Source organism: Saccopteryx bilineata, chromosome 6 (assembly GCF_036850765.1).
Source record: "Saccopteryx bilineata isolate mSacBil1 chromosome 6, mSacBil1_pri_phased_curated, whole genome shotgun sequence".
Taxonomy (NCBI): domain Eukaryota; kingdom Metazoa; phylum Chordata; class Mammalia; order Chiroptera; family Emballonuridae; genus Saccopteryx; species Saccopteryx bilineata.
In genome coordinates this window covers 168,446,232-168,473,509 of record NC_089495.1, presented here as the reverse complement: position 1 = coordinate 168,473,509, position 27,278 = coordinate 168,446,232, and the positions used below count along the sequence as shown (strand labels likewise).

General features: G+C 43.3%; 1 protein-coding gene across 2 annotated transcripts in view; it reads left to right on the top strand.

Moving 5' to 3' along the window:
* CFAP61 (cilia and flagella associated protein 61) overlaps positions 1 to 27,278 on the top strand; it is a 381,775-nt gene that overhangs the window by 191,452 nt on the left and 163,045 nt on the right. The window lies entirely within an intron of this gene.

The following is a 27,278-nucleotide window of genomic DNA, read 5'->3' as shown; positions in this document are numbered from 1 at the left end:
TTTTGTCACCCCAAACCAAACTCATTGGCAGTCACATTCTATAGTCCCAGTCCCAGCCCTAGGCAACTAATAATTTACTTCTGTTACTATAAATGTGCCTATTCTAGACATTTTATGTAAATGGTATTATACACTATTTGGTATTTTTGTGACTGGTTTCTTCTACTTTGTGTGTTTTCAAGGTTAATCGGTTGTGTAGTATGTATCAATACTCGACTTCTTTTTATTGGTGAATACTATTCTATTGTGTATATAGACCACATTTTATTGGTTGGGGGACATTTGACTAGTCTCCACTATTTGGCTACTATGAATAGTGTTGCTGTAAACGTTCACGCACAGGTTTTTATAAGAATAAATATCCACATAAATTTTTATGCACATAAAAACCTGTGAAGAAACTTGTGCATGAACGTTCACAGGCACCTTTTCATTTCTCTTGGGCATATACGTAGGAGTAAAACTGCTGGGTCGTATGGTCAGTCTGTGTTTAATTCTGTGTGGAAGTACCAGACTATTTCCAGAGCGTCTGCACCATCTGCATTCTGTCATCCTTAGATCAGCTCAGCATGGCTGCTAGTAAGTAGCAAAGTGCTGGTCAACTCAAGGCCATGGAGGGGCAGTGTACATAACTGTTCTTGCCGTTTCAGAAGTGGCGCTTTCCCACCACTCTGAGAGAGCTGCTTGGCGGTATACCAATACTAAAAGCTTTAGTTCTTACAGAAGCAGTTGTTCTGGACTAAAACCTCCCCTGCTCTTACCTTTCCTGCATCAGCCTTTTATGGGCCTGCACATCCATCTAAACCACGGGAGTGGAACGGAGGACGTTCTGAGTTCTGAGCCACCAGCATGTCCTCGTGTCAGTCCACTTTCAGGAGTGTCAGTGTTCTTAAAAAGCTGCCACAGCTCCCAACAGATAGAAATCCTGAGGCGTTCTGGGATGCTGATCGGGGCCCCTGCACCACCCAGTAAGAGGGAGGAAATGCTTTCTGTCCCCTGCAGGGCCTGGGTAATGAGTGCCACAGAGGTCCAGGGGTGCCTCCGGACATATCAGCTGCCTGCTTCCATGCTCCGCACAGCTGGGCGAGGCCGGATCGGCCTGGGCTCCTGGGACAGGAATGGCCTTGGCAGCGAAGTGGCTTCTTCAGAACCCCCTTCAGGGAGCCGAGGCCTGGCACCTGGCTGCTTGGCCGCCTGGCAGGAGGCTGCGCTTTGTGTATTTTAAAGTAGCTGGGGATGTAAATGACAAAGGGAACCATCAGAGCTGAGGCGCTGCTCAGAGAAGTTATATCTTCCCCCTTAATTACAAAAGGTGTCATTACAAATGCAGGACATAGTTATGGTAGGAATTTGAGGAAAGAAACAAGAGATAAAAAGCCACAAAATCTGCAATCCTCTATGTATAGATTGCCTAGTTAATATTTTGGTGGTATTACATTTAGATTCTGTTTTTGTGGAAAAATATATACACAATTAAATATGGGGTCATGTGTACACAGTGTTTTGAAACATTCTTTTTCACTTAATATAGTCGTCCCTTGGGATCTGAGGGGGACTCATTCCAGGGCCCCTCTGGATACCAAAATCCACTCTGCTCAAGTCCCTTCTGTAATAAAATTATACAGTATTTGTGTATAACCTAAGCACATCCACCTGTGTGCTTTAAATCATCTCTAGATTACTTATAATACCTTATTCAATGTAAATGCTGTGAGTTGTGGTTATACGTTATTGTTTGGGGAATGATGACGGGGAAAACGTCTATACACGTCCAGTACAGACGCGACCATTGTAACTACACAGTGCACATCAGCAGCAGTACAACTTCTATTTTTCTGAATATTCTCCGTCCAAGATTGGTTGAATCCTCATATTCAGAATCCAGGGATACGGAGGGCCGATTGCACATTATGAATATTTTTGCACATTCCTAAGTATCCTAAGTGTGGTTTGAGTAGTTGCAGCTGTCCTTGGGCCAGCAATCCCTGGCCCTTGGTGAGTGCTCTATGCTGGCTCTGTGTTCTGCGCTCACTTGCATGCTCTCCATTTTACGGAAGGGTTGAGGTGGGAGGCTGAGGTTAGGAGAGGTTTAGTTATATAACTGAACGTCAGGCCAGCAGGACTTGTGGGGATAATCATGCAGCCCCTTGACCTCTGTCTCCCCTCAGCAGTAAATACGATCGCCATGGCTGGGTTTCCCTCACCGAACTGGAAAGTGGGCATGTCCCGTGACTCCCCTGGTTAATTTTAAGTAAAGATGTGTGGGTCACTCCAAATCACAAAATGTGTTTTTAATTCCATAAAATTGGACCCTTTATATAATAATCAAGACTCAATTTTTACCCCAAGATTAGAGTCCCCCCACTGCCTGCGGAAGCCTGCTGCTGGTGGGGAGCCTGCAGTGGGGACAGAGTGCTGGGAGGCCTCTCTCTCTTCCTAACTCACCATGTTCCCCGCTAATACAGCATCTTCTTAGCTTATTATTAACTAGCTTTAAAAATAAAAGTCTATTAGTGTCTTATTTAGCTATATTCCCACTCCTTCTGAAATTGGGTCCAGTTGAAGGAGCAGGCCAGTCTGTACTTGACCACTGCTGTCATAGGATGGCTTGTGCTGGCTGATTCCTCTTCCCCTGGCGTGTACTCGGAGTCTCTGCAGAGGTTCCTGTCACTGGGGCTTCTCACGTGCACTCCAGGAAAGCAGGCATGCCTCCTCTGTCTTTGCCCTCCAGGTGGCCCATGGGAAAGTCCATGATAAAAGCTCACACCTGTGCCTGACCAGGCGGTGGCGCAGTGGATAGAGCGTCAGACTGGGATATAGAGGACCCAGGTTTGAAACCTCAAGGTCACTGGCTGGCTTGAGCACCAGCTCATGCAGCTTGAACATGGGCTCATCAGCTTGAGCATGGGGTGACTGGCTTGAGCGTGGGATCATAGACATGACCCCGTGGTTGCTAGCTTGAGCCCAAAGGTCGCTGGCTTGAAGCCCAAGGTTGCTGGCTTGAGCAAGGGGTCACTCACTCTGCTGCAGCCTCCCTCCACCCCACTGTCAAGGCACATATGAGAAAGCAATCATTGAACAACTAAGGTGCCACAATAAAGAATTGATGCTTCTCATGTCTCTCCCTTCCTGTCTGTCTGTCCCTATCTGTACCTCTCTGACTCTGTCAAAAAAACCCATTTTTTTTAATTAAGAAAAGGAAAAGAAAAAAAGCTCACACCTGTGTGTGTCAATAGCCAGGGCAGTGGTCTGGATTCCCTCACCCATCCACTGTCCACGAACTGTGGACACTCCTGTGAACAGGCGGCGCCCACCTCTCTTGTTAGGGGTGGAGTGGCTTGCCACAGTTCTCGTTGAGGAAATATTCAGAAAAATCCTCTTATCTATTCTTCTAACCCTTTTATATCTTTATTGTGAGGGAGAGCTTCAGAAGTCGCTTAACCAGGGCTGGCCCCCTGCATTGACAGTTTCACAAAGGAGGTCCTTTGCAACATAGCATCCCTTATCTGCATGCCTCAGGTGTCCTCTGTGACATCAGCTTGCCTGGGCCATACAGCTACTGCGGCTGCAGCAACTTGACCCAGGGCCTCAAGATTTACCTGTGTTCTTTGTAGCCAGTTCCCTGATGTTGGTCATTAAGGATTTTAGCCAAGTTTTTAGCCAAGTGTAGCATAAACAATGCTACAAAGTCAGCTTTTTTTTTTTTTTTTAGCACACTTATGATTTTCTTTCAGTAAATTCCTAGAAATGGTTTTTCTAGGTCAAAGATAAAGCTATATCTATTTAGTCAAAAAGCATCAAGTTTTAGAATTTGAAAATGAAAACTTGTGGTTCCCAACTTCAGGACAATGATTTCTCTTTGCAATTTGTTGCTTTGTCTGAGTAAACCATCAGCAAGCATGGAACACATGCCCCCTTTTTTTACTGTCAGATCTAGACTTAAAATTTTTTTTCTAGATATTTTTATTTATTTTAGAGAGAAGAGAGAGAGGGAGAAGGGGGGAGAGAAAAAGAGAGAAGGAGGAGGAGCAGGAAGCATCAACTCCCATAGGTGCCTTGACCAGGCCAAGCCCACGGTTTCGAAGTGGCGACCTCAGCATTCCAGGTCTACGCTTTATTCACTGCACCACCACTGGTCAGGCCAAATGTTCATTTATTTATTGTTAAGAGAGGAAGGGAGAGAGTGAGAGAGCAACTGGAACACTGATTTGTTCCTATATATGCCCTGACTGGGGATAGAACCAGCGACCTCCGTGCTTCAGAAGGATGCTCTAACTAACCAAGCTGTCTGGTCAGGGCTTCAGATATAGATTTTTAAGATAGGTAAGCGGGAGTGCAAAGTGGCAGTCTTTATTTTCCATTTGCCTCTAACTCAACTGAATCTCTGCTTTGTGCCTCCATCTGCCTAATGGAATAAAAGTAATCTCCATCAATTCCGGTAAATGTAACCATTTAAACTTTATGTGGAGTCCATTCAGGAATTTTCTCTCTTTATTTTTGGGGTGGGGAAGACATCACAGTTCTCAGGCTCTCGAGCAGTGCCATGGGAAGGAGGGGCAGCGGGGCCTAGTGTTGGGCAGGGCCTTCCTCACTGGCGTCCATTGGGTTTCAGAGCTCCGGCGTGTCCTCAGCCTTCTCTGACTTTGGCATCCGGGTCCCAGTGAGCCCTTGGAGCCTGCAGGGAAGCCATTCCCTCTTCCCCGCCCAGGGCCTCTAGGTCAGGCGGCTCTTTCTCCAGAAGGCTCCTTCTCCCCCCCCCCCCACTCCCGGCACCCCCACGCCCCCCAGTACTCTGTGCTCATGACCTGACTCCTCTTCTTTCTTGCCCTGGTGCCGCCCTCGTCTCCCCCTCCTCGGGACAGGTGGCAGGGGCATCTCCGGGAGGCACAGTGCCCTCTACCTCATGTTCCCCAGAACACCTGTGGGAACCTGCCCGTCCCTCTGTTTTCACAGCCTGACCCAGAGGGAAGGAGAGGCCTGTATTGTGTTGCTCTCTGACCTTCTTCCTCCTTCCAGCCTTGGAACTTTAGACTTGGCTTTCAACGTGTGTTCTGAAATCTGTCATTTGCGGCTTCAGCTCTGACTTTTGGTTACTCTAAAGTCAGGTTTTTTTGAGAATCAAGACTTCCTTGCAACCTCGCTATCTGTCTTGAAATGAAAGAGCAGGGAAGTGACTTGCTTACTCTCTTGTAGCATGCCTGCCAAAGGCGTGACCCCTGGCTGCTGTCTGCAGGTCAGGAGGGGCCAGAATCACCACGGACCTGGCAGGAATGAAACACATCTGTTAATATGAAGTGCCCCCCACTGCGATGATAACAGTAGTACACACAGTCTGCAGACCAAGAGGGCCCTTGTGGGGCCTGGCTCCTCCCTCTGGCCGTGGAGGAACGACAAAAACATGGCTCCTCCATTATGAAGGGGATTTATATCAATAATACATATTATTATGAGTCTAATGTTTAGGTCTTTTTATGAACATTTTTAGATATTATATATATTAATAAATTCTAATTTAAAAAAGTTGGCCCTGGCTGGTTAGCTCTGTCTGTTAGAACCTTGTCCTGATACACTAATGTTGTGAGTTCCCTCCCCAGTCAGGGCACAGACAGAGAACAGCCAATGAGTGCACAACTAAGTAGGACAACAAATCAATGATTCTCTCTCTCTCTCTCTTCCTTCCTCTGTCTCTTAAAAATCAATCAGGTTTTTTTTTGCCTGACCAGGCGGTAGCACAGTGGTTAGAGAGTTAGACTGGGATGCTGAGGACCCATGTTTGAAACCCCGAGGTCGCCGACTTGAGCGTGGGCTCATCTAGTTTGACCAAGGCTCACCAGCTTAAGCCCAAGGTCACTGGCTTGAGCAAGGGGTCACTTGCTCTGCTGTAGCCCCTGGTCAAGGCACATATGAGAAAGCAATCAATGGACAATTAAGGTGCCGCAACGAAGAATTGATGCTTCTCATCTCTCCCCCTTCCTGTCTGTCTGTCCCTATCTGTCCCTCTCTCTGTCTCTGTCACACACACAAAAAATTAATTTTTTAAAAGTAGAATATGCTTTCTTGGAAGACGTAAAAAACTAGGAATAAAAGCCTGAGGATATACAGGTTTTACATTCAGATTGATCTTAGGTGGATGAAAAGTCTTCCATAATTTAGTAATTTTCATAAAGCTATATGAGTTTAGTTGTTATTCTTGTTTTCATGCTCATCAGATGTGAAGGGAAATGGCATTTGTGTTTCTCCGAGGCAGAGGGTTGAATGTGAGCCTTGGAAACTGAAGCGCCACTCTCTGAAGGAGTGGCCTTCTGTCCCCCATGGCAGCTTGGCCCAGGGGCAGGGGTGAGCCCCGATCCCACGTGCGGTTCCTTTTAGAGACAGCTCCTGGTCCCGAGTCCTCGTGCTGCGACTCTCTGGGGCCAAACCTTTTTAAGGAAGTATAAAAACCTTTCCTCTGTATGTTGCCTTAAGACCATTAAGCTTAATCAACATCACTGATGTCATGATCTCCATAGTAACCAACTTAATAAGCAAGAAGAAAATAAAAAGAATGACTTAAAAACAGAAAGAAAAAAAAAGAATAAATAAGGTATGGAAATAGCGTGGGAGCCATAAAAGTTTTTTATTGCTACTTATTGAGATATCAAACATGACTCAACTACAGTACAGGCAGGTTTGAGCAATTCAGGTGGTTGAAACCCATGGTAATAAACACAGATTACATGCTATACCACCACTGCTACTTCTTGCAGTCTTCAATCATGTCCCAGGGTTTGTTTGCTTTAATATAATTCAGTTCATTGAAATGACCACTATGGCAGTTGTTACAGCCAAGGTTTTATGGTAGCTTGTGTGTTTAACCAAAAGGAGCGTGCTTCCAGGAGCCAGTCCCAGGCAACACTTTCTGGTCACCATCGGGAAGCCCTGCTGGCCAAAACCACCCTACCGTCACCAGCTCAGCGTGGTGCCTTCGTGAAACCAGAAGTAATTGATGATTTTGAAAACTGAATTGTAATTTGTGAGCAAGTTAGTAAGATGGTCAGACTGTGTCCCGTGGAATTTTATATAGTTGACAACTATTTTAATTTGTTTACTAGACAGCTTCGCTCCTCACACACTGTATGTTGGGTCACAGTGTTGGTAGGACAATGGCAAGTGGTCCCCTAGGCCATGTGACTTGTAACAGCTCACCACTCCCTGCATGTCACCACTAGAGACAGGCACACCGACAGATACGCAGCTGGGTGATTGGATTCACCCCAAAGGCAGGAGCAAATGCCAATGGCTGAAGGAGTGTGGGCAGTTGGGCTTGACTCTGTGCTTACTTCCTGGCTCATGCCCTTGACTCTGCATCCCTGTTGTCTTTTCAGGTGGGGAGGCACCTGCCTGTGCTCCTCATGGGGATATTCCCACCATCTCTCCTCTCCAAGTGAGTTCGGCTCTGGGGGAGCTGCTTGCTCTGGAGATACTGCCTGAGGCCCAGAAACCCTTGACCCCAATCAGGGCAGCCATACTGAGATCCAGGGTCCCTTGAGCGAGAAGAGAGACACAGCATGAGGACAGGACCCTGGCCTCTTTCCCAGAGGGCCCACCCTACCCATTCCTCTGCAGGGCACACGGGGGTACAGCACACCAAGCCCAAATTCCAAAAGAGTCTCTAGGTCCTGAGTAATCAACTGCTTTTTTTGATGTTGTTATTTAACTATGGATTTATTTCAACTGCATAGAAATATGCATGTATGTAATGAAAGCAGGAAGGAAATACATGCAAACAAATATAGTGCTAACATTGGAAGCTTTCAAAAAGTTCTGAATATTGCCTTTGCAAAATAAAATATAAATGCATTATACAATGCATTCTTGCTATTCAGTTAGTCTCATTATATTTCTTTTCAAATAAATAATGCTCAAATAAAGCAAAGTCAGGAGAAATATTAATAATCATAAACATTTGTTAAGTGTTACATGTGAAAGGCACTATTATATAGTTGCAGGGGTCCCCAAACTTTTTACACAGGGGGTCAGTTCACTGTCCCTCAGACCATTGGAGGGCTACCACATACAGTGCTCCTCTCACGACCACCAATGAAAGAGGTGCCCCTTCCGGAAGTGCAGCGAGGCCGGATAAATGGCCTCAGAGCTGCTTGCGGCCCACGGGCCATAGTTTGGGGATGCCTGATATAGTCTTTATAAGAATTAGCTCATCAATTCCCTAAAACTACCTATGGTCTTTTCCAGTTTTTTTCTTTTTCATTTTTCTTTTTTTTTAAGTGAGAAGGAGAGACAGATACATAGACAGGAAGGGAGAGAGATGAGAAGCATCAAGTTGTAGTTGTGGCACTTTAGTTGTTCATTGATTGCTTCTCATACATCCCTTGACCAGGGAGCTTCAACTGACCAGTGACTCCTTGCTCAAGCCAGCAACCTTGGGCTTCAAGCCAGCGACCTTTGGGCTCAAGCCAGTGATCATGGAATCTTGTCTATTATCCCACGCTTAAGCTAGGGACCCTGCACTGAAGCTGGTGAGCCTGTGCTCAAGCTGGTGACCTCAAGGTTTTGAACCTGGGTCCTCAGCATCCCATGTCAATGTTCTATCTACTGCGTTACCACTGGTCAGGCTTATTCAGTGTTTTTCAACCACCGATCTGCAGACCAGTCCACCAGAAATTTCCTGCTAGTCTGAGAAAGAGTTAACCACCCTGATGTTGTACGAAGATTACAGACCCAATGTTCTTAGTCGAATTTAATTATGCTCAAGATGATTTCTGCCTTAGCGGTCCCAAAATAATTCTCCTATTTTCACCAGTTCGCAAGTATAAAAAGGTTGAAACCCATTGGTCTTATTGATAAACCACATAATTAGGTTTCAAACTTTAGTCTTTTCAAATGCTTCTGGTCAACCTCTCTATTTCTCCTTCTCTCTTTCTTCTCTCTCTGTCTCTCTCTCTCTCTCTCAAACACACACACACACACACACACACACACACACACGAGTACACACAGTCACTATTCCAAAATGGCCTTGGAGACACGCTCAAATTCTGCATTTCATATACAGAGACACACAGGTCACTCCCAGAGCACAGTGAGTGACAAGAGCCCAATTCTGGAATTTTCTATTCCTCAACCTCGCCTCCCCTATCCATATTGCTCTGCCAAAAGCCAGGTGGATTTGTCCCTCCCTGGGCCTGCTTCTGTCCTGACCACCGTTTGTCCAGGTGCACACCATGGTTCAGGGCTGCCTTTCCTGGAGTCACCCTGTCCCATGTGGACAGGCTCCCCAGCCCCGGATCCCGCCTCCGCCACGGGTCCAGGCTGTTTCTGGTTAGGAAACGGGAGCTGGAGACTGAATGTCTGTCATTGGCTCTATCAGTATTGTATGTTGATCATGTGCTGGGCCCCGCTCTTGGCTCCGGGGCTGCAGGGGTAACAAGTGGACAAACTGCTGCCGCCAGTTGTTGCGTTCCAGTGGGAAGTCCGCCAATGGACGGGCGTACAAGATACTCCATGCTCCGTGGCAGCAAGAAGAAAGCCCAGGAGAGGATGGAGAGTGAAGGACAGGGGGTCAAGAAAACCTCTTTGGTAAGGGTCCTGTAAGCAGAGGCCTGATCTGATGGGCAGAGGTGTGTAGGGGGCGGGGGAGGAGCTGACTTCCTGCCTTTCCCGGCTGGTCAGAAATGCAGCCTGTCCTGGGCGAGCAGCCTGCTTCACGTGGGCACACACCCAGCGGACACAGCATCGATGTTCTGGCTCTTATTTCACAATTAAAAAAATAATAATTTCCTGCAAAAAGCACATCATTTGCAATTAAAACATTTCAAATTGTGTTCTTAAAACACCCCCCTCTCTTTTTTAACCTTGCACAACCTGCTCAAAGCAGAACTAGAGCTGTGTGTGATTGTAGCTCCCCTTGAAGTGGCAATTTCTATTTTTAATAAAGAAGAAAAAAGAGACCAGTGGATGCAGATAAGTTTAGAATTTTAGCTATCTAAATGTTTGGGAAAAATGTTTAATATTTTACCTAGGTGGCAACTGGCCTCCCAGAAATTCCTAGGGGAGGCAATGTATCTGTTTAAGAAAAAAGACAAAGTAGCTGCTATTTTGAAGGCTCTACTTAACAGATGTGTCGAGTATAGAAATCTATGTATTATTAAATAATTCCTTATAATATGCTCAAGAATAAGCAATTTGTAAGCCTGTTTACATTCTTACCATCTGGATGCATTCTGTCACCCATCTGTTTCATGTAATTATGTAATTATCAATATAAGGAAAGAATAGGTGATATAATTAACAAGAAAAACTGATCCACACTAAGGAGTAAAAATGGCATGCATCTGTTGAATTGCTTTTGTTTCTCTCCCTTCATTGTTCACTGTTTTTCATCTCACAGTTGCGTTCAGGCTGGCGGCTTGTATCACACCCTCTGGAGAGGCGCTTCTGCCTCGTTCGTTCTCAGTCTGCCTGTCTCTCTCTCTGTCTCACAACATGTAGTATACAGGGCAGAGTGATTAATAAAGAATAGAAACTGACACAACTTCAAAAGAAATAAGCAAGCTTTCTTGGGGCTATTTCTTGATTTTCTACCCCTGATAGTCGTTTCCAGAACACATAATGGATCAGCTAGAGCTCTAAAATATTTAGATTCATTAGCGACAGATGGAAGGACAGGGCAAGTGTATGACCCTTTCACAAGATATTGGCCAAAGAAAATGCTTTAGAAGAATTCCCGTACATGGTGCTTCCATTCTAATGTGCAGATTCACACAGTAAGTTGTTTCATAATAGTACAAGCCACCCAGGGGGTTGGGTTAATGTCTCCAAACTCCCAGGAGAGGTGGTTATTGGAGTAGTTCCTTGGTGTGAAGGAGACTTGTGGGCACTCAAACAGAAATTGAGCAACTTCCTCACACCATGCTACTCCTACCCCCCACCCCCAGTTCAGGACAGTGGAGGGATCACTTGGTGTTCATGGAGGGACATTACAGTGTCTCTATTCCTGTGAGCCCCACCCAAGCCTTCCAAAGGACAGGTGCTCCCAACAGAGGTTCTCCCCCCTTGCCCAAGGAGGCTGGCACATGAAGGGGGGCAACCCCTTGAACCCATTTAGATGACAATCAGTATTGGAGGGAAGGCACTGAAATCGCAACATGTCCTTGCACTGATTCAGCGCCCAGGAGCAGGGCTCCCAGGGAGGCCTCCTGGCATGTCCTGCAGGCATCTTCCCCTGTCCCAGAGGACAGGCCTCACAGAGTGCTCGGTGGCTTCCTGTTGTAGATGCGTGCCTGGCGCGAGGACAGGGCACAGTTGAGAAAGGGGACTCCAGCTGCTGCAGGACATGATGTAAAACTACAGAACAGCTTCACCAAGGACTTAAATCTCAGTCCCTGAGCCAGAAACCTCAAAACACAGTCATTTCTTTTCTTTTTCTTTTTTTGAGACAGAGAGAGAGGGACAGATAGGGACAGATAGACAGGAAGGGAGAGAGATGCGAAGCACCAATTCTTTGTTGGGATACCTTAGTTGTTCATTAATTGCTTTTTCATATGTGCCTTGACCGGGGAGCTACAGCAGACTGAGTGACCCCTTGCTCAAGCCAGCAACCTTGGGTCCAAGCTGGCAAGCTGTGCTCAAACCAGATGAGCCTGCACTCAAGCCGGTTACCTTGGGGCTTTGAACCTGGGTCCTCTGCATCCCAGTCCGACGCTCTATCCACTGCGCCACTGCCTGGTTAGGCCCCAGTCATTTCTTGACTTTGGCCCAAAACGGATTTTAAAAAAAAACAGTGGCATTCACTAAATATTAAACTTACTCTATTTCCTCTTGCTAGGTGATCATTTTAGGTGTTGAGATTGTGCTGTGTGAAGAGTCCTTCCTCTGCGTCCATCCTGTGACAGAGCCCCCGGCACATGGTCTAGGCCCCACCTTGACCCGCAGGCTGACCTGCGGGAGGAGGCAGTCACAGTGCAGCACTGACTTCCCGCCTTCACTGGTCTGTGTCCAGGAAGAAAATGACAGTTTACACCTACTTTTCTCTTTTTTTTTTCCTTTGAATAAAACAGTATTCTTTGATAAATACTCCATAAAGCTAATAACTATCCTCCAAACTGTCTGTATTTTGAATTACTTCCATGTTTTGTTTTGTTTTTTAAAGCAATGAATACCCATAGACCAAGCTTATAGGAGAAAATTACTGTGCATTCTGTAGGGAATCTACTTTAAAGGAGTAAGTAATGGGGACAGATGTGGCTAGATTGTTCAAGGGATTTGGTTGGTTCTGACTTTATATTTGTTCCCTTAATTCAAAGGTACAAATTACTTAATTGCAAGCATTACTGACTAATCCATTAAAGATTTAAGGGAAAGAATACCGTTTGATCCTTAAAGAACCTTTCTTTTGTCATTTCTAATATTGAGAGGTTTTAATGATGATTTTTTTCAAGAAATATCTATTTATATTTTTGATATTTTTAAACAAAAGACCATAAATGATCAGTTTCTCAAAAGTAAATTATTATAAAAGAGCTCTTTACATATATATTATATTCAATTAAAAAATAATTGAAAAAAAAACTTTTTATTTTATAGTGAACCATATTAAAAATCATTAAAGCTCAGACTAAATGGTTTTCATTTAACCCTCAAAAGCAGTATTAATTTTTCAAGTGGTGACTGTTGCTTAAGATGCTATTATGCCTGTGTGATAATGTTTACTGATTTGGTAGTACATGCATGGCTTAAAATCCATTATTTATTGCACCTTCACTTGCCTGGCAAAGGTGATGATTTTATAGCCCCAGCAGTCATGCAAACACATTTATACCAAACCGACAACTGATAATACATTTCCTTACTGTAAATGTCAGTGGGTTTCACGTGTTGCTGCCATTACATCTTGTTTGGAAGCTGAAGGCTACACAGTTATGGGAGGCACCAGATGGTGTCATTAGCACAAGCGCTGGGTCTGTGTGCCGCTGACATGCATGTGAGAAATTCAAAGGACTGCGCAGGTGTGAAGACAGCTCGATATGCTTGCCTATTCCCTTCCATCCCACCAAAACGAATTTCAGGGGGGTTTTCTGGGATATACATTATGTTGAATATATGCAGAGTGAGCAAAGAGAAACCTTTCCCCAAGAAGTCTTGCTTGATTTTGTTTGGGGAATCTTAGACCTGCTGGAAGTCGCCTCGCCATCCATAGGTGGTTCCCGCACGAGCTGCCAGCCAGCGCCACTGTTCGGTCTCCCAAGCATGACGCACTCAGCCTTGTGTTATTTTGCTATGTGGGTTTTTGTTGTTGTTGTGCCATAACTTCAGATATGTTTCCATTGAGAGCATGGAATTAGTGTTTCTAAAAAAATGCTGTCAAAATTATCAGGAATTGGTTCAAAGAACGAGGAGAAGAATAAAAGTAGCAATTTTGTGTACCAGTTTCTTTCATGCAGTGGGCTGTTCGCTTCACAAGAACTGTTGTTGGAAGCAAGGCCTCCACTTTCCCTGCTCGGAAGTGAGCTATCCGAATCACAGAAGGGAGTCTCCTGTGTTTTATTCAAATGTATCTCTGCTTTTGTTCCGCACTGGCCACTCCCACTTATTGCATTTTAGCTTCCTTTAGTAAGGTTTCTGTTCAGCCCTCTACCAAGAGCCCTTTTCATTTTAACTTAAAAAGAGGCTGGGTTTACTTTATTCTTCTGTGCAAGCCTGTCCCTGAACCAAGAGGCTGCGCCTTTGATTCTGAGCAGATTCCTTTGAACTTTGTTTTTAGTTTTAGCGTTCTCTGTCGGAATTTTCAGAAAGTCTTATTATTCTTTTCAAACAATCATTGTGCATTGCTCTTACAAAAGCTGAGGAAACCTTTTGGTGTATAGAATTTTAAAGTCATGTAAAAGAGAATACAAACCATTGTTTGCATTGAGATGAAAGAAAAATGCTGAATTTCTTCAGACTAATTCAGAGATACAGTTGGATGTCAACAGAAATAATGAGCCTAATTAAAAAACTAAACATGTGCACGAAGACACACCTTAGACATTAAAAACCGAGTCACCCATTTTAGCTTGCCTATGGAACATGCAAGTGTGTGCTGAAAATACCCAAGAGCGAAAATAAAGATATGGTGGAAGACAGCAAGACTGATAAATTGTATGTGGAACAACATTCACTAGGACAGAAGTTCTCAGGAAAATGAGTTCTTTTCTTCTACCGTGGTCATTTTCCTAGCTAATACAGAAGCCCGAAGTAGCAGAACAAATAGCCCCACAGCCAACCTGAGCAAACAGCTCATTCCCCCCGGGGAATAGAAAGTTCTCATCTTCCTCTGTGCCCTGATGTGAGGGTGGCAGCACGGACATAGTTAAGCCTTGGCTTTCTCTCCCAGCCTCCTCCCCTGACCTTTCCTCCTCCCTGTGAGTCCCCTCCTTTGTCTGCTTCCTGTATTGCTCATGCAGGACCATTCTGCCTTCTCGGGACATCATCTGAATATGCGTTTTTAGAGACAGACCTGTACTTCAGTGGCATGTGGCATGCCCCTCCGGACCCGTGCATTGGCCTCTTCCCTCTTGTCCACCTGGAAATAGTTTACCAATCCTTCTAAATCCGGGTCAGGTGTCACTGCCTCCAAGAAGCCTTCTCTGATTTCCCTGCTGTCTTAGACCAACCAAACCTCAGCTGACTCAGGACTTCCCAGCTGAGTCCAGAAGAGCTGCCGAGCTCAGCACAGACTGAACTGCTGACCCCAAAATCATTAGGTAGGGAATGCTTGTCCTTTTAATCCACTAAGTTTTGGATTGGATTGTTACACAGCAATAGCTTCCAAATACACTGCCCATATCACACATGTATTATATTTTATTTGTTTACATGTCTATTTCCTGAGCTAATGAGAATTTTTTAAAGACAGGAACAAGGACCCATTCTGACCTCAGCACTCAGGCCAGTGTTTGGCATATGGTAGATGTGCAATATGTCTTTGTTTAATTGAAATTGTTGAACTAGGCTCTATGTTAAAGTTTTAATGGCAGAATTTCAGACATCAAGATATGGCATGGGTTATCTCAGTGCCCTCAGAATCACTCCAGATTTCCAACTGCCTTCTCCACTAACAAGCCGTTAGAATGCTGAGTTTTATACAGAAGCTTTTTTCCCAGAGTTGCTTCTCTAACTAAGGAAATGACTCTATTATATAGTAACTCTTTTGCTGTTTATAAGTTGCTTCTGTAGGAAAAGGGAAGATTTCAATCTACTTCCAGCATATTCTGTGCAAAATAGTTTGAAGCTCGTGACAAAAAATCAACAGTTCATGCATCTCTGATAAAACGCACACCTCATCCTTTATGCTATTGGATTAGAAGAGGGTAGCCTGAAGACCTTGTCCTTTAAGGAAATAATGTTCAGACAGATGATACCTCACACATTTTCTATAAACCTTCCTCTTATTATTTTAGCAAGCAAAAATAACCAGCAATACATTTTTTTTCTATTTAATGAAATTCTCAAGAGAATAAACTTAGCAATCATTTCATATATTTGATTTATTACCTAATTATTAGAACATTCAAATTCTATATTTTTAACCCATGCAGATATGCATCTTATATTTAACATACGGAGGACCATTTTTGTCCTCAGATACCTGAAGGACAATGCCATTGTTTCAGAAAGGCGTTATTTAACAGGAAGAATGCTGTCCATCACTTTTGAATTTGAGTGTTTTTCCAGACCTTTGAGGCCATGCCTTCATTTTATTCTATTACAAATATTTCTCGGGAATATAAAAATTGTGAATGATTAGATGGCTAGATGCTAAGTCAATGGTTTTTTCTGTTTTTCAAGAGATACATCTGTAATGTAGCAGTAATTTGTGCTTTTAGAGCAATGCAAGCCAGGTAATTGATTCTGCAACCTCTTCCCTGCCACAGATTTGCTTCATTCCTGCTTTTGCTTTGTACTCACCCCAGGAAGTCATTTCTCCAGTTTATGGCCAACGCTGTACTGAAGATGATTCCTGGAGTGCCCAGGAGCTGAAACGTAAGATAAGATTTGCTTAGCATGTTACAAAGGCTCAGAGGATGTTTCCAGCACTTGACACTGCTCTAGGTGGGAAGGATGTGGAGCCATCTGAGGGTATCTTGCTACACATGCTAGCATGCCCTGTATTAGGGATCAATAAATCTCTGTGTCTGAAAAGCCAACAATGGCTCTCCCTAGCCAGTGTTTATGCATTGTATCAAAGCAATCATTTTTAATGAATGTGTGAGCTACATTTTGGGGGCTGTTATTTAATTAAAAACAAGCGAATTAATTTCCTTTATCAAATCTAAGATGCTATTAGTTATAAGATGTGCCCTTATTTTATGAACCATTAAGGAATAAATGTGGCCAAATAAACTATGACACAGTGTCTTAATGAAAGTCCTAAACAGAATATGAATGAATCAATCATATAAGTCTTATTGCTTTCACATTTCTTTCATCTATTCAGAGAGGAGAGGCAATTTACATTCCCTTCAATTGCATTGTTCCTGTGTGATGGGGAAAAAAAACAACTTTCGCTTGTGTCTAGGTAACAAACTGTAACACGGTTTCATCTGCTTGTGGGAGTCTGTCATCCTTTATTTGCTCTTGTAAAGCACTCGATTGTTGCATGCAAGAAAATACGGAATTACAGCCTTTCCTCTAATGACTAATATTTGCTTCACTAATATCAAATTTGCACCCTGCTGCTCAGTTTCCCAGCTTTTATGGGAACACAATAAGTGTTCATTTCAATGCCAAATCATGCTGTAATCTTTTTGAAGACATTGTCAGCAGCAGTTAAACTCAACATGTAATGTCACATAATGCACATCACTCTCCAAAGTGATGACAATGAACAGCTGTGACCAAGTCACCCACATATGGGAGAAGACCACTATGGCATTTCCTGGCTGACCACCACAGTGAAGATGACATTGACTGTGAGGCTGATTTCAGGGATGCTAACGTGGAAAGAAGTTACACCCTAGAATTGATACAATTCAGTAAAGTCACTCAACTAAACTTCCAAAACACTTCCCCCCCCCGAATATTAATGTATAAGAATGAATGAATGCAAGTGAATGTGAGGGTGACAATCATTTTAACTTTTTAAAACATTTGCATACTAGTGATAATAGCCAGGAGGTGATTATGAGTGTAGGAGGGATTGGGACAGGTGGAATTGATAAAAGAAATATTTTTTAAAATGCACATTAAGAAACTGAATTATAGAGGCTTAAAGGAACTATAGCATAGACGCCTGCTTGCCCCCAAATCCACTCCTCCGTCTAGCCTTAGTAATTAAGCCTCAATTTTATATAAGGGTGCAATGCATCCAACCAAGAGCATGGATTACCCCCCACCTCCCTTGCACCTGGCATGACTATATGACTCCGTTTGGGCCCCTGAGATGGAAGTAGTAGTTGGGATGGGAATTCTGGGAAGGCTGTTTAAAGGGAGCGGCTCAGCTGGGAGGAAAGCCCTTTTATTCCTAACTCCCTTCTCTTTCCTGCTGCCTGAAATGAGACTATAGTATCTGGACTCCAGCAGCCACCCAGGGCCATCCTTGAGGACAGAAGCTTTGCAATTGGCTGGGGAGCAGGACGGGTAGAAGTCTGGGCCTTTGATAAGTTTATGGCACTGTCTCAGTAGTCCTGGGCTGCATGTTTCCAGATTTCTTTGGCATCAAAAGAAACAACCTTCTATCCTGTTTGAGCTACTGTTTTCCGTCTAAGCTGGGTTTTCTGTTGTAAGCAGCCAGCGCCAACACTAATTGATAAAGCAGCCCTGTTTCTTCAGTTAGGATTCAGTCTATGTGGGAGAACGCCACAAGTACCGATTAAGCTCCCACTGTTAGCCTGGGATAACATGAAGAATGTAAAGGAATTAATAGCATCGTGGTTCTTTAAAGAAACAACAATTCTTCATGGGCCATATTACTGATAATTTTACAGAGGCAAAATTAATGCTTCGCTCACTTTCTAAACATTTAATGAGTGCCTCGAGTGTGCCTGGTGCAGCGGTGGGCACGTGCAGTCAGCAGATCCTTCGGCAACCCCAGCCCACTCTCTGCCCCGTTGGCAGTGTTGAGAAGGCTATTTTCCATGTTAGGAAAGCAAGCCAGAGAGTGTCTTTGAGCCATCATTGGTCTCAGCAGATACCCTGGGTGGATCAGTGTGCATTTATCTAATGTGCTGGAGCAAAACAAAAAGTGTTATCAGCTCCCATTTCCCAACAAAGAGGAAAACTGAGAGAATCCTTCATAATATGAGACTCAGAACCAGGGCCTCTTCCTGATGGCCCCCTCAGGATCTGCTGGGACAGAGCTGATGGCATTCATACCGTACTTTGGAACCTGTTTAATTATTTTAGCAGAAGGGCTTTTCAAAATTACATTTTGTATCTGTGGAAGAGATTTTCAACTTATTGGGTCTTTTTAAAGTGCCTACTTGGTAAATATTTACTTGGTAAATATTGCAATGCTTTGCCCCAAAGAGGTCAACTTGTGAACTTTGAAACTGACACTGGTATTTATAGCACTGTCAATATGTTATCATTTGTTCTGATAAAATTGGGAAACAGGGCTTCTAAGAAAAAGAGGGAGAGAGAGAATGAAGAAGCTTAGGTAAAAACTACATATATAAAGCAAAAATAGACTTATTAAAAATTTCAGAAACTCTACTTATGGCTTTGAATCTCCCCATCTTCCATTTTCCTGGCATGGACAGAGCTCCCTTTGAAGTCTTTGGCAGCTTTCTGGAAGAATATATATACATGGGTGTGGAACTGAAAATTGAGCTCATTGTTTTGCCCTTTTAAAATGTGTTTTTCAAAGATTTGCCTTTCATATTGAAGATGGGAGAGAGGATGTGCAATTTTACCTTGTGTAACATCTTTGCCTGAAAAGCTCAAAGTATTTGTAGATGTTTTTTAATGACAAGTTCCCATGTTTGCCTGCTGAGGAAGGCAGAGGGTTGTGTAATTTACTTCCATCTTACACCTGAGGAAACTGATATTTAAAGAAAAGAGGCTCGAATTTCAACCAAGAGAAAAATTAAGAAAACATGCCCAAACCTTGCCACCAGGCTAACGATGCCCAGTTTAATGATCCTGGAGGTTGAACCTGACCTCCAAACACAATGGTATCATTAGAAAAAATTTGTTCTATGTATTGTCATGTTCCACTTTAGCATAAACCTTGCATTTATTATGTAGAATCTTTTGTATTTGTTTTGATTGTTCTCTAGTTTACTGGCCTCTTTGTAATTTAATTTTTTTAAATTTTTATTTATTTATTTATTTTACAGAGACAGAGAGAGAGAGTCAGAGAGAGGGATAGATAGGGACAGACAGACAGGAACAGAGAGAGATGAGAAACATCAATCATTAGTTTTTCATTGCGACACCTTAGTTGTTCATTGATTGCTTTCTCATATGTGCCTTGACCGTGGGCCTTCAGCAGACCAAGTAACCCCTTGCTTGAGCCAGCGACCTTGGGTCCAAGCTGGTGAGCTTTGTTCAAACCAGATGAGCCTGCGCTCAAACTGGCGACCTCGGGGTCTCGAACCTGGGTCCTCTGCATTCCAGTCCGATGCTCTATCCACTGCGCCACCACTCAGTCAGGCCTTCTTTGTAATTTTAGTAACTTCTGATTTTGAATTGTTATTGAAATTGAATTCCGATGTTTTATAGTCATGCCATCTCATTCTAAAATCATAAGAGAAACCAAAGTCAGCTGTGGAAACACAGAACTCAGGTATATGTATATCAGATAAAATTGTATTTTGACCAATTTTTTGTACACACAAAACAGTTAACAAACATACATAAAACCAAAACTATGTATTTAAGGTTCCTTGGTAAATGTATGTGAATTATTATGATTTTTAATTTTTAATCATTTTTTAACTTTTCAATTACAGTTGACGTACGGTATTATATTAGTTTCAGGTGTACACTCCAGTGATTAGACATTATATAACTTATTAAGTGATCATCCTGACACCATACATAGTTACTGTAATATTATTGACTATATTCCCCATATTGTACTTGACATCCCCATGACTATTCTGTAACTACCAATTTGTACTTCTTAATCCTGTGACTTTTTTTACCCGTCCACCTCAACCCTCCATCCGATCTGACAACTGTCCAGTTGTTCATTGTATCTATGTATCTGTTTCTGCTCTTGTTCATTTATTTTGATTTTTTTTTTAGATTTAATTGTTGACAGATATATATTTATTGCCATTTTATTGTTCATATTTTTTATCTCTATTTCTTCTTCTTCTTAAAGAACGTTTAACATTTCATATAATACTAGGTTGGTGGTGATGAACTCCTTTAGCTTTTTCTTGTCTGGGAAACTCTTTGTCCTTTGATTCAAAACGATAGCTTTGCTGTGTAGAGTAATCTTGGTGGTTGGTCCTTGCTTTTCATCACTTTGAATATTTCCTGCCAATCCCTTCTGACCTGCAAAGTTACTGTTGAGAATTCAGCTGACCGTCTTATGGGAGCTGCCTTCTAGATAGGCAACTGCTTTTCCCTTGCTGCTTTTAAGATTCTCTCTTTATCTCTAACCTTTTACATTTTGAATATGATGTATCCTGGTGTGAGCCTCTTTGGGTTCATCTTGTTTAAGACTCTACAATTCCTAGACTTGTATGTCTACGTCCTTCACCAGGTTAGGGAAGTTTTCTGTCATTATTTTTTCAAATTAGTTTTCAATTTCTTGGTCTCCCTCTTCTTCTGGTATCTGTATGCTGCAAATGTTGGTGCACTTGAAGTTGTCTCAGAAGCTCCATCTGTTATCTTCTTCTTTTTGGACTTTTTTTTTTTTTTTTGCTGTTCTGATTGGGGTTTTTTGCATTTTTATATTCCAAATCACTGATTTAAGTCTTGGCTTGTTCACTCCACTATTGATTCCCTATAAATTGTTCTTCATTTCAGTTAGTGTATCCTTTATTTCTGACTGGTTCTTTTGTATGGTTTCTTTGCCCTTCTTTACGCTTATTATTTCTTTGTTGAAGTTCCCACTAAGTTTCTTGAGCATTCTTATAACCATTGTTTTGAATTCTGTATCTGGTAGATTGCTTTCTTCTATTTTGTTTAGTTCTTTTTCTGGAGATTTCTCCTGTTATTTCATCTGGGACATGTCACTTTGTTTCCACTTTTTGGCTGCCTCCCTGTGTTTGTTTCCATGTATTATTGGGTAGAACTGCTAAGTCTCTCAGATTTGGTAGAGTGGCCTGTGTAGTAGGTGTCCTGTAGAGCCCAGGAGTGCAACCTCCCCAGGGGGCTGTGTGCACTGTCCTGTTATAGTTGAGCCTTGGTTGCTCTTGGTGTCACTGTAAGAGATTGGCCGCCAGGCTGATCAGCTTTGAGGACTGGCTGACTCTGCAGCAGAGGAAATCTGTGCAGGAGTTGACCCTCCAGGGCAGGACGTGCTTCAGTGGGGCTTTGGTGCTCACTGAATCTGCCCCTGAGTGTGTCGCTTTTAGAGTTGATAGTGTTGTAATCTGGTGTGGGTTGAACCTATCCACTGCGTGCACTGGCTTTGGGGCTTCCCAGGATGTGCAAAGTCAGCCACTGCCTTGCCTGTGCCCTGCCTGAGGCCACCCAGCATGAGCTACAGAGTAGCTGGCTACCATGTGCAGATGGCTGCTACTTGTGCTGGCCTTGGAGGTGCCCAGAAGAGGCCAAGCTGTGAACCAAGGCTGGCTGCCACTAGTGCCGAGCCTGGGGCCACTTAGCAAGTGGTATGGGGTACACAGAGGCCAGGTGCTGCTTGTTTGAGAAATTTTAAGAAAGTCCAAAGCATGAGCCAAGGCAGGCTGTGTATATGGAAAAGCCAGTGGAAATGACTTGGGTGGACCCACAAGCTGGGTGGGGTGCAGCCTCAGAGAATCACCTGGGCAGGGCAAACAGGTTGGTGGAAACTCAGATATGGTGCCCACTTGCCAGCTCTGTGAGGGGAGGTGTCTCCGAAGAGGAAGATTGGCCTCTGCCAGCACTTCTGTCTGGCAGAAAGCTGCCCTGCCAGCTCTTGCCTTGATGCCCAAAAATCTAGTTCCTCCCTTTATGTCCCTGGTTCCTTTCAAGCTGCTGCCCAGGGCTGGAGCTCAGAGGGAGTGAGTCTGAGTGAGTCCGTGCATAGGCCCTTTAAGAGGAACTGCCTGGAACTCCAGTAGCCCTCTGTCTTCCTCAGCCTCAATCCTTGTTAGTATTTACAGCCAGAAGTAGTGGGGACTTCTCTTCCTGGCTCTGGAACCCTGGGCTGGGAGGCATGATGTGGGGCTGGGACCCCTGCTCCGCAGGCGCACTCTCCACAGCAGAGATATTCCTGCCAGTTTTAAACTGCCACACATGGGTGTGGGACCTGTCTGTTCCAAATCTCCGCCCCTCCTGTGACTCTTGATGTGGCTTTTTATTTAAATCCCTAGTTGTAGAACTTCCATTCAGGTAGATTTCAGATGGTTCTGAGTGATAGTTTTGCTGTAGTTGTGTTGTAATTTTGATGTGGCTGTGGGAGGATTCGGGTACTATGTTCACCTTTGCTGCCAGCTTGACCAGAAGTTCCACATGTGTGTGAATTATGGCATAACTCAACTGAGCATGTACATCAATATCATTTTTACTAACAAGATAAAAGTTTAGGCCCTGGCCAGTTGGCTCAGTGGTAGAGCATCGGCCTGGCGTGCAGGAGTCCCGGGTTCGATTCCTGGCCAGGGCACACAGGAGAAACGCCCATCTGCTTCTCCACCCTTCTCCTTCCTCTCTGTCTCTCTCTTCCCCTCCCGCAGCCAAGGCTCCATTGGAGCAAGGATGGCCCGGGCGCTGAGGATGGCTCTATGGCCTCTGCCTCAGGTGCTAGAATGGCTCTGGTTGCAACAGAGCAATGCCCCAGATGGGCAGAGCATTGCCCATGGATCCTGGTGGGCATGCTGGGTGGATCCCGGTCGGGCGCATGCAGGAGTCTGTCTGACTGCCTCCCCGTTTCTAACTTCAGAAAAATACAAAAAAAAAAAAAAAAGATAAAATTTAACCCTAAGCAGTTCCAATTATATCTAAGCCATTTGTTTGTTCATTTAAGCAACTGGAAAACAACCAACTAAAATAATTTAAATTGGTAGGAATCATGTTAACATTCTTTACAAAGCGTTCATAAAGTGTGAAATTAGGTGTCTGTTCTTTCACCATTTATTGAATGTCCAAAATGATGACAGGAATGATCCAGTTACAACAAAACAAAAACAAAATAAAACAAATGCCTCGGAACACAAAGACGTAGTTCTTAACCTCAGGAAGCAAGCAGGAGATGGATGTCAGCAAGCAAACCAAATAAATTGATAAAAGTGATTAAACCCTTGCCAATGGCTTACTCATTCTCATGGACAAAGTCTTTTGTTCAGAAACTCTTAGTAAATTATAGATAAATCATTTAAAACATAAACGTGTGCTCACGTCTCTTCCCTGTTTTCTCATCTCAACTCCTCTCCCATCTGATCTTTGTTTTTTTCCTCAGAATCCTTCACTGCCTGCCACCTTCCCCCAACTCAAGTTCAGCCCTAGAATTCCCTAAACACGGCACCCTATATTTTCATTCTTTCTTCTCCTATCTGAGAGATGGAGCTTAAGGTTTATATTTAAAATGCATTATATGGCTCATCATCGCTTTTTAGGAACATGTCTTAGCCTTAAAAAGTGAGCCTACACACCAGGATACGTGGTTTATTCCTTCCTGCTGGCATATGTGTTGATCTCTACCTTTAAAATCATACTGATGAATATCATTATTAGAATAGAATCGTAAATGTCTGCATAAACATGGAGATAAGAACCTGAGTCCCATTCATCACTGGTGCCATATGTAGCCAAATAGTTTACAGAGTTTCCTCTGTTTCATCTTTGAAATAGTTTGCTATTACAAGACATATATAACTTCTGTCTATAAAATATGAGTCAATAGATAAGGCTTTTATTGCTACTTTACTGTTAAGGAAATGAGAAATCACCCCAAGCAGGATCTCCAGTGTGTGCACATTTTTGGTGGATGTGGCAGCCAAGGCAAGGAGGCTTGAACTGGCCCCGGAGGGCTCAAAGGGTCTTCCATATGGGTTTTTCTTTACCATGAGTTTGAAGGAATGTAATGGAAGGAAATATCCTCTTTTTTTTTTCAGCAATGACTTGTATTTTCAAAGTCAATGCTCTACAAATTAGCAGGCACAGTCTTCATTTGCAGTTATCACTGAAAAACATTTCCAGGCTGGGAAGAATTTTTTTCATGGTATTTAAAAACCATATAACTTAACAAAAGAAAAGTGGCCTGTTTTTTTTTTAGGTCACTTCATCATACCTGATGATGAATATGTTTTTAGTTAAAGCCTAGGCACAAAATTGGATTTACCAGAGCCATGGTGATACCTGATCACTCTCCTGAGACACCCACCATCAGTGGTTCTGATGCTAACTCTTGACACCCAAGGCCACGTTGTGTATTCAGTGGTGAGAAAGGTGATTGCTCAGGCCTGGCAGCTGTTGGTGTGAAAGCTATTGTGTGGCAAACAAAAGCCATTCTCTTCTGTTCCCCAGGTGCCTTTGTATCATCGATCCAGGAGCTGTTTCATAAATGGGGTATGATTCTTTACCAGGGAAGTTCATTACTGCTCATATGCTTCCGAACTGCAGAGGGGAATGTCTGAGCATAGTTTCTAGGGATGGAATCTTGGGCTCTGACCTCCGTTAAATGCTTGCATTTTAATTCTGTTAATTAGACCTATGATTAGATGCCATCATACCAACAACTGTGCTTCCTGTCTTCCTTTCCTTAAACCATCACATCCAAAGCTGGCTAGAGTGAATTTGCTGCCAGCCTGCTTATCTTGGAAATGAATCAGAACATAGTCCATGGTAGCACCAATATGTACCAGTGTTAACTAGTTTTCTTGCAGAATTCCTCATTGACCTGTCCTGGGAAATTCTCATAGAGCAGATCAGAGTGATATTTATTTGAAGAGCAGACACTTTTCACCCAAATGGTACACTGCTCACAAAAATTAGGGGATATTTCAAAATGAATATGAAGTGATAAAAAAAAAGAAGCATTTGATTTTTTATTAAACAAGAACATCAGAAAAGCAAACGACAAGTCAAAGAAAGTTGTTTGATTACGCAAATGAGATGCAAACTGAATTATCATGATTGAGTAGCAAGTGACATATCAAATGCTTTTTTAAAATCGCTTCATATTCATTTTGAAATATTTCCTAATTTTTGTGAGCAGTATATATTAATTATTATCACTTAGAAAGAGTGCAAGTTTACAAGGTCTCTAGTTGCAAATGAAAGGATCAAAATGGCCTAAACCATCAAGGGAATGTAGTAGGCTGTCATTCTTCCCAGCCATTCCTCTCGCCCTGGGCTATGCCCTTGCTATGTGACTTTGAAGTTCCTCTCACTGCAGGTGAATCTAGGCACTTCGCCACATAGCTTGTGTTTTGTTTTTTTATTTTTTAATTTTTTTTCTGAAGCTGGAAACAGGGAGAGACAGTCAGACAGACTCCCGCATGCGCCTGACCGGGATCCACCCGGCACGCCCACCAGGAGCAATGCTCTGCCCACCAGGGGGCGATGCTCTGCCCCTCTGGGGCATCCCTCTGCCGCGACCAGAGCCACTCTAGCGCCTAGGGCAGAGGCCAAGGGGCCATCCCCAGCGCCCGGGCCATCTTTGCTCCAATGGAGCCTTGGCTGCGGGAGGGGAAGAGAGAGACAGAGAGGAAGGAAGGGGCAGAGGTGGAGAAGCAAATGGGTGCTTCTCCTATGTGCCCTGGCCGGGAATCGAACCTGGGTCCCCCGCACGCCAGGCCGACGCTCTACTGCTGAGCCAACCAGCCAGGGCCCATAGCTTGTGTTTTGACCAGCCTGGAGAAGTATTGCTTCTTCTCACTTTAACACTTCCACCATTGCCGTGAGAAGAATACACCCCAGCTATCACTCATCAAAAAGAATTGAGGCCAATCTGGAATTTGCAGGTTAGAGCCAAACCCAGTTGAATTCTGCTTACATCAGCCTACTTCCAACTGATCTAGCATTGCATGAATGAGAACAGATGGCCGTTGCTTTTAGCTAATGCTTTTCTATGTTTTATGGTGGTTTGTTGTGCAGCACTCTTGTGGTGATAGCTGACTAATATAAACTGAAGATGAGCTTCAGGTGTTGTTTGAAAACAATTCCTATTCTATTTCTCTGTGATTCTCTTGGGACTTCAACCCTGTATGGTTTCCCTCTTGATGGTATGGTGATTATATCACTTCAAGCTTCACATCTGTACCTAGTACCATCTGGAAGGCAAAAGGCTTCTCTTTTCTCCTCCAGCCATCAAACAAAAGTCTTGGGCTTCACTATGATCAGGTCAAAGTAGATCATGTGTCTATTCTGGGCCAGTTGTTCAGCAAGGAGTTGTGGGATTATTTGACTTGGTTTATGTCAATCAGAGTCCTCTCTTAAAGATGGGAGTGGGCTCAATCTCTTCCAGAATCTGTGGTGTGCTTCGTTAAAGATGAGAATGGGAGTGAAACAGATGCTGAGAGACCCCAGCAATGTTAATTATGGAGTCTAAAATCTCTAAACTTTGTTGTAAATTTCTAATTAATAAATTATTTGGCTAAGGACATTTTTTACTTCATGTTGCTAGGCTGGCTAGAGCTAGAGAGAGGAGTTTTATCTTCTAAATCTCATCTGTTATCTAGTAAATGGCAAAGCATGTGACCACATCCATGCCACCTTACATACAGGAAGTTGAGGCCCAGTTTTACACAGACAGGACTTGACAATTAGCCCATCAGACTCCCTGCTCCTGGTACCACAGGATTTTAAGAAAATTAAAAATAGGTTTGGCTTACTAGAATTTGAAATTCTCTGACCAAGAGGATGAGTTGATACTAATGAATTTAGCCAAGTGGGTTAAATTAAACACTGATAAGGATGTCATTCCACTAACTCCTGGCCTCCATTGTTTCTGATGAGAAGTAAGCTGTACTTCTTGCTATTATGCAGATACATGGTAAGCATCAAATAAAAATGTGTTAAATTAATGATTAAAAATAGAAACAAAGTCTCTGACACAGTCTAATGTTCTTTCAAGAATATCCCACCATCTCTTTGAAAAACCTTTCTCTGTACATTTAATGATTTAATGCCTCCCCACCCTGCAAGCTTCTGCAGGAATGTGAATCAAATAAATAAATTATCAATCCAGGTAATTTTTG